The sequence below is a fragment of the Engystomops pustulosus genome, chromosome 8 (assembly GCF_040894005.1).
Source record: "Engystomops pustulosus chromosome 8, aEngPut4.maternal, whole genome shotgun sequence".
NCBI classification, from domain to species: domain Eukaryota; kingdom Metazoa; phylum Chordata; class Amphibia; order Anura; family Leptodactylidae; genus Engystomops; species Engystomops pustulosus.
Genome location: NC_092418.1, coordinates 97,576,407 through 97,591,128, shown reverse-complemented (window position 1 = coordinate 97,591,128; position 14,722 = coordinate 97,576,407). Strand labels below are relative to the sequence as shown.

At 40.5% G+C, this 14,722-nt stretch overlaps 1 protein-coding gene and 1 long non-coding RNA gene across 5 annotated transcripts in view; one reads left to right on the top strand and one right to left on the bottom strand.

Annotated features, from left to right (window-relative positions):
* Positions 1-14,722, bottom strand: part of RBMS1 (RNA binding motif single stranded interacting protein 1) — a 220,215-nt gene that overhangs the window by 150,339 nt on the left and 55,154 nt on the right. The window lies entirely within an intron of this gene.
* Positions 301-6,644, top strand: LOC140074818 (uncharacterized). Its single transcript, XR_011849287.1, has 3 exons — positions 301-387; positions 2,857-2,992; positions 6,423-6,644. It is a non-coding gene; the product is annotated as an uncharacterized lncRNA (long non-coding RNA).

The following is a 14,722-nucleotide window of genomic DNA, read 5'->3' as shown; positions in this document are numbered from 1 at the left end:
ATGTCACACTGTAGCATAGCCCGAGTGCTTCATCTGTGAGTCAGTCCTGGGCAGCAAGGCATGAAATAGCAGAAAGTAATCGCTTACTTCCAGCGTTCACTTTAGGTTACCTTATCTGCCTGACTACTGTGAGTGACACACACACAACAATGCAACGTAATGTTAGAAATGCAAACCCGTGTCGCCTGTGCAGTTTACACATTCCTCAGAGGGTGACTCTGAGCCTATACTACGGCGGAGTACATACATGCCTCAGTTCCTCTGAGCTTCCGTTTTAGTCATTTCCTTGATGAAAACCATTTTACTGAGAAAAGAGGCTCCAAAAACAGCGAGAGGAAAACCTAGACGGCCGATATAGCAGCTACTTCAGTTACCTTCCTACTGGTGGTGAGGAGACGATAACGCTGTCCTAATCCAGGCCTTGGCATAGGAAGCAACATAGTTTTTTTGCATTTTTGCCAAATATCACAAGTCAGATAATGTTGCTTTTTTTTACAGGGAATTTGCAACTCAGCCTTTTTTAGGAGGAGAGGGGTGGAAGCAGAGAACTGCTGAAGGGACACTGAGGTCAGGAACTACAAAGGTCTTAGACTAAGGAGGAGCCACCAACATCTCCTAGGAAAGCAAAATCAGCAAAAAAAGACTTTATCTAAGAGAACATCCTCCATGAACCTCTCCTCTAGTCATGGAGGTTAAGGCTACATTCACATCTCATCTTTTTGATGTGCTCAGTGTATACGTCTTTTAAGTGTGAGTGTACACATAGACATATACTGGCCTCTGTCTGCACAGGGTACAACATTTTTCCATTCTGATCCCTCCTGCTGAGTAACATGTACACTTAGAGCAGGCCGCTAAAGCCTAAGGATGCGTTCGCAAGTTCAGTTTTTCAGATGCAGTTTTTGATGCCCAAACCAGAAATGGAGTAAAAATAGAGGAGGAGTAACAATTCTCAATGATAATCCTCACTCATTAGGATTCACACCTGCTTTTGGCTTCAAAAACTGCATCTGAAAAACTGAACGTGTGGCTGCACCCGTAGGGGGACGGATGCAACAGTACTAAATCCTCACCCGGCCTCTGCAGAGCGTACACCCAGTGAGCTACCCCAGTGATGTCACTGTCCACATAAGCGGACGAAAACGGACGCCATCGGCAGAAGAGATACCCATATCCGGACAAAAAAAAAAATTTGTGTTTTATCATAAAACGTCACTTTTATTGAACATCAAATTAAAAAGGAGCAAAGTGTGGGTAGAACCATTGCTACAATTGGCTTTAAAGAGTGAGATTTAAAAGCACAGTAGAGTGGGCTCAATGGGACGATATGGGATATTCACTCCCTATTAATGTATTGCATTAACATATGCATGTAATCTGGGATCTCGCGGACACAGTTATGGCAATTGGGCAGAGTGTCAGACTCAGCTGGATTTATAGCATATGGGGTGGCTATGAGGTAGCTTGGTCTCAAGTGTGAAGTAGGTATTCGCCTGACCTCAATTCTCACAAGGATGGTATTATATAGGTTCAGATAGAAATCTCACTGATCCCTAAATATAAAAATAGATGGACCAATTGCTACTATCCCCCTATGGGTGTATATGGGTTGGTCATATACAATGACCAAAGCCCTACACAGCAAGAGTCAGTAAGTAGATAGCGTAGTGCTAACCAAACTGTGTTGTAACTGAGAGGTACATGCTGACTAATTGTATGCTATAGATTTGACCCAGAGCCTAACTGTACTGCTGATCTACTTACTGACTCTTGCTGTGTAGGGCTTTGGTCATTGTATATGACCAACCCATATACACCCATAGGGGGATAGTAGCAATTGGTCCATCTATTTTTATATTTAGGGATCAGTGAGATTTCTATCTGAACCTATATAATACCATCCTTGTGAGAATTGAGGTCAGGCGAATACCTACTTCACACTTGAGACCAAGCTACCTCATAGCCACCCCATATGCTATAAATCCAGCTGAGTCTGACACTCTGCCCAATTGCCATAACTGTGTCCGCGAGATCCCAGATTACATGCATATGCTAATGCAATACATTAATAGGGAGTGAATATCCCATATCGTCCCATTGAGCCCACTCTACTGTGCTTTTAAATCTCACTCTTTAAAGCCAATTGTAGCAATGGTTCTACCCACACTTTGCTCCTTTTTAATTTGATGTTCAATAAAAGTGACGTTTTATGATAAAACACAAATTTTTTTTTTTGTCCGGATATGGGTATCTCTTCTGCCGATGGCAGTTTTCGTCCGTTTATGTAATAAATCCCCTGCCGTGACAATTGGTCCACTTTTTGTAATCCACTGTCCACATAAGGACATTGACATCACACGAGAGACACCCTGAACTAGGCGGTGGTGTATCCCACTGCATAATCTTAATGTGGGATATATCTGTTTCCACGTTGTAAGGACACGTTGGGAATCTTACTGATGTGTCCTTACAAACTAAGGCAATAATTAGGTGTGAATCCAGCCTAACTTTACTGCATCCAACAGAAGATTACTCCATAGAAGAATTTAGGATGGCCAATCCAAACATATGAGATTAATGTTGGCCTACCAACTTTCCGACAATAGAAGGTGTTAGAAAACACGCGGGAAATCCAACATACCCAAACCTTAGGTTCTTAAAGGAGATATTCAAAGGAGTCTATTGGTGGTTTTATAACCTTTTTTTCAACTCATCGATGGGGTGGTGGTAATATCTTTGGAGCATACAGGAATGAATAGTCACCGTATCTGGGGTCTCCGGTTTTGCAGATGGAGCTCCTTTTGCTTCTCAGCTCTTCATTGGGTTTGTCTTGATGTGGCATCTTTTTTCTACAAGGAAACTGCCTATAATCGCAGAAAAGGCCCCTTCCTCTACATTGAATTGGAACTATGGAGGAAACTTGTCTGTGACCGATTCCCTGAAGTAGACACTAGAGTAATGGAGACATCGCCAGGCAAATGGAGGACACAAGGTTTGTTGGCTATTCATGCTTAAAAATATCATACTTTTTAGGGTGGAGGGTCACTTTTAGGCCTTAATGAAAAATCCATGGCATGGATTCAACTTTTTATGAGCCCCTGCTGGTTTATTACATGGCAGAGACCTTTAGACACACCATACAATGGCAATTACAACCACTTTAGCTATCCCTTTGAAATATTTGTCTTATCGCATATATGTTTTATATTTTTACCCCCAAAAATAATTTTTCCATATTTAGGCCTAACCACAGAGGTTCCATGGAGACCCTTCAGCTCTGTATTGCGGAACTGTAGGCCCTTGATGTGCCTTTTGTCTTTATCTTCTCCATTGTGTCTCCATCCAACATAGTCCAATCCATGGCAGTCTGGTCAGTCATGTATAATATATTTATGCTACACAAACCTATTAGTCAGTTTCCTTTCAGAATTTTCTCTTTTTTCATGTTTTTTTTTTTATAAATGAGCACAAACAATTCAGAATTTGAAGCTGAGAGGTCCATGGCCAGGAAAAAAATGTTATAAGAGCTTTTATGGACAGAACATGCAATTAAGGGGCCCCTATAATGACTCTTGGATTGGGGCCCAATTCACAGCCTGGACTTACTCATTGCTGACGGCAACAGAAAAACTAGAAATTAAAATCATTTGGTTGCTGAATGAACAAGCAAATACGTTTTCCATGGTGGAAGAATGGAAATTTCGACCTCTAGTGCTACCTTAAAGAAGGTAGCTCCCTATAGATCAATGGGCGACTTTCAATAAGCCTATGTCTTAATAATACCCAATAATACCTCAATTGTCAATGTCATTGAATCTCATCAGTACAGTGTAGTGAACTTGTTTGCCTAGGTGAGAGGCCATAGGCATAGGTCAGGAAGGGGAATGTACCTCCTTAAAGGAAATCTACCATCACGTATCTACCTAATAAGGTGTCGTCTTTAATGTATCATAGCCCCATGCTTTTTTTTTTATAAAACTGTTAATAGCCCAGAACATTTTGTTCAAAGGGTTGTTCAGCAATCTGTCAAAAGGAGACTTAGGGAATAAGAGTTCTCCTTATGGAGAGTTTATCAATTATGGCCGCCTTGCAGGCCTGTGGAGCTCTATCGCCATTGGGGGATTCTAGGAAATATGCAAATACATTTTTTTAGACGGGACAAGGAAAACCACACCCCTTGACATCAAGCATGACTTTCAGCCTAATGACATGATGTGAGATTATCGCCAAACCAGTATATCTATTCCAGAAGGAACAGATTGCCATCTGTAGACAGCCCTGTTATGACCTGGTTGCATCTCTTCAGTACAGTGTAGGGAACTGGTTTAGCGTGAGATGCTTTTGACTAGGGTCAGGGAGTAAGAGTTCTCCATACGGAGAATTTGTCAATTAAGGTCGCTTTTCCTAAGGACTCTCTTCACTGGTTTATAAAAGGATATAGAAATTTGTTTTTTCTTTTCTAGCGGGGATTAGGACCTTCCGGTATTTTCTTTCCGGAAACTACTCCATGTCAAAATTACATGCAACAATTTTTGGTCCTTTTTGTATTTCCAAATTTTCTCACCTGAACAAGAGTCATCAGTGGACCGGTCCTGTGTGAACCCAAATTTACAACTATAGGGTTCAGAAACTTTCTCTGAAACTTGTTCTGTGAAGGCTTCCTCCTCTTGCTTGGTGTCTCTAACCCTGGAGATTGTTGTGGTCTATGTCCCGCATTTCCTGGATACAGTTTACATACTACAATGAGTTACTATTTACCTTGTACAAGACGCACACAACTGCCATTTACAAGAACATGGAAGGACACCCTAAAGGTTTCACACATTGAAAGTAGGAGGGACACATGAGGATGAAGTTCACCAGGTGGAAGATTTACTGCTGCTAGTTAAGTTATTCTCGAGGCTCCAGCTAATGGACTAAATGGAGACTTCAAAGGAAAAAAAAAACCCACCAAGAAGCCCGTCCATGGAGCGGCCGAAATATCTGTGCCTTGGCACCAGTGTGGCCAGAATGGCGCCAGTGTTAAATGTCACATTAGACAACCCCCGACACCTCGGTCAATACCCATGATATATTTGCACATATAAATGTCAGAATTTTTTTTCTCCTACTCTGCATACAAAAAATTACTAAAGTTTTTTGCCCCTTATTGTAGCTGGAATCATGGGAGGGCAAAAGTGCTCTTGCACAGTGTAACAGCCTGGAAAGCTTGCAGGTAGGGGCTCTGTTATCACCCCCCCACCCCCCCAAAAAAACCTTTCAGGCTAATTAGCATAGTTAAAAGTTGATTTTAGAAGGGAGGAGGCCATGAATAACAAATATAAGAAGATTATCACAGTCATGGTGCCTGGATCTAGGAGTAAGTAAGGCAAAAGGATTCACATAACACTTTTTGCGAAATTTTCGACTTTAAGAAATTTGTTTTTTGGCACTAAATAATGACACTGAAATACATATATATATATATATATACACAAATATACCCTAAGGTAATATCTACAAGGTTGCATAAGATAAAGGCATTTGGATATGGATGAAACTTTTGCTAGAGTATAAAGCTGGGGACCGAGGTTCAAGTCCTAGAGTTTGTATCTTCTCTCTGTGTTTGCGTGGGTTTCCTCCAGGTCCTCCGGTTTCCTCCCACACTCCAAAACATACTGGTAGGTTGATTTGATTGTAAACCCCATTGGGGACTGGGAGTGATTTGGCAAGTTCTGTGCAGAGTTGCATAATCTGTGTGCACTATATAAATAAAGCAATTGTTAATAAAGGACATCTACCAGGATGAAGGATTGTAAACCAAGCACAATTTTATGTGCTGGTGTGGGCCCTCTATGATAGGATTTTCTCTTCTTTTAGCTATTTATGTTCTTATTTTTAAGAGAAAATGTTTTAAAAGCTATGCAAATGAGCCTGAGGGGCTCCAGGCTCCATTAACTCTTATGGAGTCCAAAGCCCCTTACGCTCATTGGCATAATTTTTAAAGCATTTTTTTTAAACAAAGACTTCAGCTAAAAGAAGAGAAGATCCTACCAGGAGGGACATACACCAGCATGGGGCAGCACGGTGGCTTAGTGGTTAGCATTACAGCCTTGCAGCGCTGGGGACCAGGGGTCAAGTCCCAGGGTCAACATATGCAAAGAGTTTGTACGTTCTCTCCATGTTTGCGTGGGTGTCCTCCAGTTTCCTCCCACACTCCAAAACATACTGGTAAGATGATTAGATTGTGAGCCCCATTGGGGACAGGGACCAATTTGGCAGCGCTGTGTAATCTGTAGGCGCTATATAAATAAAGGATTATTATTATTATTATGTAAGTGTGCATGGTTTACAATCCTTCATCCTGGTGTTAGATGTCCTTAAAGACCACATTCTCATGCTGCATTTTGCATGCAAATTTTATTTTTTGTATCGTTTTCCAGGCAATATCCTAAGGATATATAGGGGGAATGAATGACCATTACGCAACTGCAAGAACTGAATTCCATTGACAAGGCCGGTAGCATTTGTTGCAGTCAGCAGTCCTCCTGGCAAGACCCATAAACATCAAACAGAAGAAAACCACAGACAAGGATGCACTTCATTTGATTTGAGCATTTCTGTCTCCTACATGGACAACTCCTCCGTGTGACTACTAAACAGACAGGGGTCACAATGTCATCCCTTTAATTAGTGTCTACCAGCTGGAGGGGGGGGGGAGTGGAACCACCACAGTGGGGGGAGGGTACAAAACCAAAAAGGAATGCGGAGCTCTGCACCAAACCCTCACCCCTTCACAATTTTATCCTGGAATGCCAAAAATGTGCACTTCAACCGGAAAAGCAGAAACATGCCTGCGACTTATTGCCTAATTATGTCGGATTCTAAGTTTACCCAGTAGGAAACCATTAAAAACATTTCACTCCATAGTCTGCCTCGCACCTTCTCATTCAATGTTTTTGCAAATAAATTGCAGAGGACGGCAATTATACACATCAAAGGGAGTGACGGCGTGACGAGCTCCGCATTATGTTAATTAAGTGTCACTTAATTACTAGATATTTTCTTTTAAAGGGTCTTTTCACCGACTAATAATCTGGAGAATGTTTATCTTTCTTCTTAGAAAACTAAGAGAATAGCAAAAGGCCAATGGCGGCCACACACAAAGGAGGGGATTTTTTTTTAAAAAAAGGAAATAAATATTTATTATTGTTATTGTTACTTTTATTATATGTTATGGCTATTATTGCTGATGCCATTGTTTAGGTTATTATATACAACTTTTTTTACTTACAAGGAGAGCACATGTCCGACTGCTTTTATATCACACCTTTTCCATAATTTATTTATTGTTCCTTCTTACTTGTTTATGGATTATCTTGGAAAACTCTGTAACCGTTAAAAGACATCTACCACCAGGATGAAGGTTTGTAAACCAAGCACACAGACATACTGGTGTGTGCCCCCTCTGGCAGGATCTGCTCTTCTCTCAGCTTCTTATGACCTTGCTCTTACAGAAAAAAAAGTTATAACAATTATGCAAATGAACCTGAAAGGTTCCAGGTTCCATAGATGTGAATGGAGACTGGAGCCCCTCAAGCTCATTTTCATGATTTTTAAAACCGTAATTTCTTAAAAACAAGGGCATAAGAAGCTAAAAGATGAGCAGATCCTGCCAGAGGGGGCACACACCTGCGCGTCAGTGTGCCTGGTTTACAAACCTTCATCCTGATGGTAAATGTCCTTTAAATAGAATTTATGAGCTTTTTTGGTCATGCAAAACTGCATTTAGTGTTAGGTATTGGCCCTGCAGAGGTGTTTAATACCCATATCTGTGTGTGTGTGTTGTTAAGACAGGGCCATAATGTATTTATAGTCCAAAAGTGTAGTTTTACTTGATGCACATGAAATGTGTCCTCACACTGCTGTGCTCTTTGCTCTCTGTAATAAAAGGAAATCTAGAATCAAAATCAAGCATGGATAAACCAGAGACACTTACTCATAGATCCACGGACCATGACTGTGATAATCTTCTTATATTTGTTATCCATTGCCTCCTTCATTTTAAAATCAACTTTTAAACGTATGCTAATGAGCCTGAGGGGCTACTAGGGTGGTTCCCCCCTCTGTGCTGCAGATTTATAGGAGCACTTTTGCTTCCCCCTGTGTGCTGAAACTTTCTTTGCTGCAGAGAGATTAGAGATAGAGGGAGGGGGGATGTGCTCAGCGGGTAGGGTAGAAGGTGAGGCTGCCTGTGAATCTGCAACATGTTGGTCTGGGAACCACCCTAAGTAGCCCTTCTGGCTCATTAGCATAATTGTAAAAGTTGATTTTAGAAGGGAGGAGGCCATGTATAACAATTATAAGAAGATAACCACAGTCATGGTGCCTGGATCTATGAGTAAAAGTTGCAGTAGATTTTTTGTTAAATTTTACAGCACTCAATATGGGCATAGGGGAGGAGCTTTGGAGCCTATAGACAGCTGGAACAGCTGATTGGTGTGGGGTCTAGGTGTTGAACTCCTCCCAGTCATATGACTAATCATCTACCCTAAGGTAAAAAAAAGTATGAAAATTAAGCCCAAGCTCTACCCTAATACTAAAGGAAAAGTATAAGAAAACTTTAATCAGAGCAAAACTGTTCTAGTTGGTTATGGCAACCACTCAGAGTTCAGCTTTCATTTTATAAATTGCTGTGGGAAAATAAAAGCTGAACTCTCCTTTGTTGTAAATAAAATAGTTCGGTTCTTTAACACTTCTTATAGATTACACCCCAGGTGTCTATTTTCTTAAAGTTGTAACCTGTCTCAGGCTGATTGGCTGAGAGGATATAAGAAGTCATTTCCTGTCTGCTGTGTCGGGAACAGGAAGTAGCAACAAATGGGGAAACCTGCAAACCTTCAGAGGATCAGTAACTGAATATATATATATTTTAACTTATTCTATGAAAAAGGAAAGGTCCTTTATGATTCTGCTATACCAGGTTTTAGTATTAATAAGGAAGTCAATCCAAGACACAAGGAAGGGTCCACCAAATTGAGTGAAAGACACTCAAGGTTTCTAATGGAAGCTGTATACGTACATGTTCCCAACCAAACTCTCGGAAGCCACCCCAAGACTTCTAATAAAACATTGACTTCCAAATGGCCCTTTTATAATGTTTACCTAAATACTCTAAGCCGGTCAAATAATTAATGGTGCTAATTCAGACTTGTCAACATTGCATTTCCCATGGGAGAGACCTACAGCACAAAGAAAGCTTTGAAAGTAGGAACAAGCTGTGGACCTGTTAATATAGACAGAGTGGAAGGTAGGAACTAATAAAAGATGGGGAGGAACTGCCTGGTTTTATGTTTGGTGTCTGGAGAACCGGAAAACACCATGCATGGGCCATTAAAAATGACTTACGTTTACTGATATATATTCCATATGGTCTATAGTGAAAACTTGTGTACAGTAATAGGTGTCATGTGTAGAAGAATGTGCCATCAATAATTAATAATAATTCCTTTATTTATATAGCACACAGATTACGCAGCGCTGCACAGAGCTTGCCAAATCAGTCCCTGTCCCCAATGGGGCTCACAATCTATTCAACCTACCAGTATGTTTTTGGAGTGTGGGAGGAAACTGGAGGACCCGGAGGAAAAATACGCAAACACAGAGAGAGAACATACAAACTTTTTGCATCAAAAATGTAGACACAATGGGGCTTATTTACTAAGGGTCCCGTAGCCGCATTTCCATTGGGTTTTGCGATGTTTTCGCGGATTGCGCTGCTGGGACAGGTATTTAGTAGGCGGTTGTGTCACATGCGATTGGATTGTGTAGTAATCATGCCGGCTTTCATGCGACATAAATCGGTGGCGGGCTGTTGGACTGTTTGACTTTTTGGGGGATTCCGAAGCTTGCACCTGTATATAACAAGTGTCTGCACTGGGATTTTGGTGCATGTGATTGGTTTTTGGCGCAGCTGCGTTGGCTTCCATACAACACAAACTGGGGTGTGTGCGGTCTGACTGATCCGGACTGAGCGTGGGATTTCACTTCCAAATTCTGTCGCAAGATCTAGCACTTACATGCACCAGGAAGAAGAAGGTGAACTCCGGCGGACTTGATCGGGGAAGCGACACATGCAGGAAATCGGGCCCACGATCTTAGTGAATCACCCCGGAGTGCATGATTGCCGGACACTCCGGACCTCGTGAACTCAAACGTCCGGGTAAGTAGATGTGCCCCAATATGTCTGCTATAATAAAGGTCAGAAATGTAAGAAAATACCAAAAATAAAAAAAACAATACTTACCTAATAAATTCCTTACTGTTCACATTAGTGCCTATGTGCGATACATGGCATTATCACCACAGGGGCCAGGGATTGCCTGCAGAAGTCATGTAGGTCTATGGCTTTTCACAGCTGTCAGAGATGTAGCTGCTCCTCCTCCCCACTATGTATAATCTGACACCTCGAGGAGGAGGGAGCTTCTGCCCATCCTGATTGAAAAATACAATTCAGTAGAGACTCCATAGTGAAAATGAGGTTAGGAATGGGGAAGGATGATAAGTGCCAAAGTAAGTGGAGAAGGAAACATTTTCCTGTGATAACATATATTTCAAAGTTTCTTGCAGTCAATTGTGCTATAGATTTTTTCCAAGTTTTTTTGTGTGACCATTTAAAAGATTTATGTAAATAATAGTTCCTTTTTTGTTCAGGAATTAACATTTTTTTTTATAAATACTTTTAAAATTAATTTAAAGGGAACTTGTTATCATTAATCCTAATGACAGGTTCCCACAGAAGTCTTCTCATGGTTTCCATTTCAGATTTTATTTATATCTTTATTGAATCAATTTTAATAAAGTAGCTGTCACCTTGCTAGGCTACTGAGTCAAAGGGGGCGTTTTTTCTCTTCTTCTCAACATCTCCCTCCTTCCCCCCTCCCTCAGGAAATTCTCTTCAGCAAGTCACTTTGGACACATATATCAAACTTTTGTCTTGCCCTTTTCTATAATGTTTGAGACTTTTCATGGTACTTGCACTCATTTGCGACTTTTTTTTTTTTACACCTAAAACAGTCTCTTTTTAAAATTCACCATTGTCTAGTTTTCTGCAGTTTTCCCTGAGTTATCACCTGAATCCAGATGTGAAAGTCGAGACATTTTTTTTATGCCTGACCAGGCGTAGAGTATAGTTTGGAGTTGATTGCAACTTTTGGAGACTTTTTGCGATTTTGATTTTATTTTAAAAATTTGCAAATTCATTCAAGACCAAACACCACCTGTATCAATAAGGAAAACTGCTAAGATACATCTGACCAGCAAAAAAGCCAAGAAAAGTTTCAAAAACCAGACGGACAAAGACAGACTTATGATGCATGTACCCCATAGTGTGACTCAGAAGACATCTTCATCAACTTCCACATTCCGGAGGGAGCTGATAGAGATGTTGGATGAGTCACTCAGCGACTCGCTGAAGATACATTTCTGAGGGAGGGGGAAATGAGGGAGCTGAGTGAGAAGAAAAAACAAGCCCCCTGTGACCTGGTGAATCTCCAGGCAAGATGCCAGCTGCTTTTTAAAAATGTATTTATGCTAATGATTTTCACAATAAAAACTGAACGGGAAACTGTGAGAAGAATTCTGTGGGAACTTGTCATCAGGTTAAATTGGAAAAACCTGATTTCCCTTTAAATTAATGTTGGATTTTTTTTAATTTATGGTAAAATGCTTGACAATTATGTCATAGTCAATGTAACTTAAAATAAATAATTGAATAAATTCTTAGAAAATAGATTTTTAGTACAAAAAGTACTAAAGTTTTTGCTTTAAAAAAAGTCTTTTTTTGGTGTCACAACTAAGTATCTTTTTTACCCAACTGGCTGATTTTGCCCCTCTCCAAATATGTCCATCTCTCATAGGACCACAGCCGCTCCGCCAATGGGATACATACGTTATACCTGTCCTCATTAGAATATGATAATGAGCGGTAATTACATCTTTATACATTCACTGCTTCTATGTTTGGTGGTGATTTAAATTCCCCGTTTAGAATCAGTTTTTTTCAGTAAAACTAAAACCAGGATCCTCTTCCCCCTTCCCCGTCCAATTAACGAAATGCAGCCATAATGGCCCGTGCTCTTACGCTGTTTTATTTGAGCACATGTGTGGATATTGGTGCATTAAGTCACCAACTCAGAAAATAGTTCAGGAAATTAATTATGGACTATTAGAGAGAAATTACCACAGCGGGGGGGCTGTTAGTAATCAGGCGGCTAATTACTCGCGGGTTGAATTAACAGTTTTCTTATTAACCCCTCCCAGGTCCCCCTGTACAGAAAAAAAAAAACTTTTTACATCTTCGGAATCTTAATTTAGCTTAAACCTAAATCTAAGTGTTAAAATAAGAGAACTGCTTCCAGTTTAGTGCTTTGGGTTTACAGGCGGTCCCCTACTTAAGAACACTCAACTTACATACGACCCCTAGTTACAAACGGACCTCTGGATATTGGTAATTTATTGTACTTTAGTCCTAGGCTACAATAATCAGCTGTAACAGTTATCACAGGTGTCTGTAATGAAGCTTTACTGTTAATCATGGTTCTTATGACAACCCAACATTTTTAAAATCCATTTGTCACAGAGACCAAAAAAGTTCTGGCTGGAATTACAATGATAAAATATACAGTTCCGACTTACATACAAACTCAACTTAAGAACAAACCTACAGACCCTATCTTGTACGTAACCCGGGGACTGCCTGTATTGTTATACATTGTTATTGTGGACATGGGAAAAGGCTACAATTACCATAAATATTAGTGGGAGTCAATGACAGAGTATTTATTGAGTTTTGAGTGAGCAAAGGCGTAAAATAAGGGGTCCCAGCAAGCCTAGGGGGTTCCTAAGGAGCCTCTTCCTCATACAATGAGACTAGTCCACAACCTGCCACAAGATTTTACTCAACTAAACTATCACCCCCCTCAGATGACGCTGGAGTCATGGGTTCAAGTCCCAACCAGGTCAACATCTGCAAAGAGTTTGTATGTTCTCTCGCTATATTCTTTATTTATATAGCACACACAGATTACGCAGCGCTGCACAGAACTTGCCAAATCAGTTCCTGTCCCCAATGGGGCTCACAATCTAATCAACCTACCAGTATGTTATGGAGTGGGGGAGGAAACCAGAGGACCCGGAGCAAACTCCTGCGAACATAAAAAATCTTTGCAGATGTTGACCCTGGGACTTGAACCCAGGTCCCCAGCACTGCAAGGCTGTAATGCTAACCACTAAATTTGGAACCTGGACCGGATTTGGAAGTGGGGTGCAGGATCTCAACATTATACCAAGCTCTTTAACTGAAAATAATTGGGCCTGACAATTACAAGTTTCTTTTCCAGGTCAATAACACATTGGTTATCGATTTTTCTATTGGTCATGGATCATTACAATTTTAGAATGCATAGTTATAAAATTCCCAGTATAAAAAGTATTTTCCATCGGAAAACAAAGACGTTTTCCATGTTGGGTACAATTTTGTTTTGTGTTTGCTCCCTTCCCCATGAGCATTGTGATGGACAAGGAGGAGGTGATGAAGAATCCAGAAGGTAATAAAGGAATAATTTTATAGTTATTTTAATATTTCAGGCTGATTGGGCACATTTTTTTTTTTTACTTCTTTCATAAATTTCTCCGACTGCATTTTCTTTAGTCTCCTGGGGTGTAATTATGTCAGGTAGCAGGGGGTCTGCTTTCTCAGCATGTCTAATTAAGAAGGAAGACACCTGAGGAGGATCTGCACGTGTCAAATGCCATTGCTCAAAACTAACATAATACTATGTATAATAAATTTTGTATTTTTATGTGCAGTTTTTGATTCAACCAGCAGCAAAATACTTTTACCAATTTTCAATAGAAAATGCAATAATGTGCAAAATATTGATATCAGATCTTCTATTTATATGACTATATACAATGAGCGGAAATAAGTATTTGATCCCAGGCTGATTTTTTTAAGATTTCCTAGAAAGAATGTTTTCGCTACAAAGATTTCTGATTGGGTTCAGGTCTGAAGACTGGCTAGACCACTCTAGGAGCTTGAAATGCTTCATACAGAGCTGCTCCTTAGTTGAACTGGCTTTGTCTTTTGGGTCATTGTCATACTGGAAAACCCAACCATGAACCATCTTCAATTCTCTTACTGAGAGAAGGAGGTTTTTGTCCAAAATCTTAGATACAAGGCCCCATCCACCCTTGCTTCAATATGGTGCAGTCGTCCTGTCCCCTTTGCAGTAAAGTACCCCTAAAGTATGATGTTTCCACCCCTTTTGGGTGGTATTCTTAGTGTTGTACTCATCCTTCTTCTTCCTCTAAACCCAGCAAGTGGAGTTGATATTAAAAAGTTCTATTTTGGTCTTATCTGACAACATGACCTCCTCATCATCCGGAGGGTCAGTGGGGGACTTCAAACGGGCCCGGACATGTGTGGACATGATAAGGGGGACCTTCCATAATTTTAATCTGTGACGGTAATCTTTGAGACTGGCTTTAGGTCACTGACCAGGTCCTCCAGTTCTGGGCTGATTCCTGTATCATCCTTACCCCATGATTTGAGATCTTGCATGGAGCCCAGATCAAGTTTGATTGAGTCATCTAGCCATGTAGTGTTTCTTCCATTTATTAATGATTCCCTTTTCTAATTGTCAATGCCTCCTCCCAATCTACGTACTATAATATGGGCCAG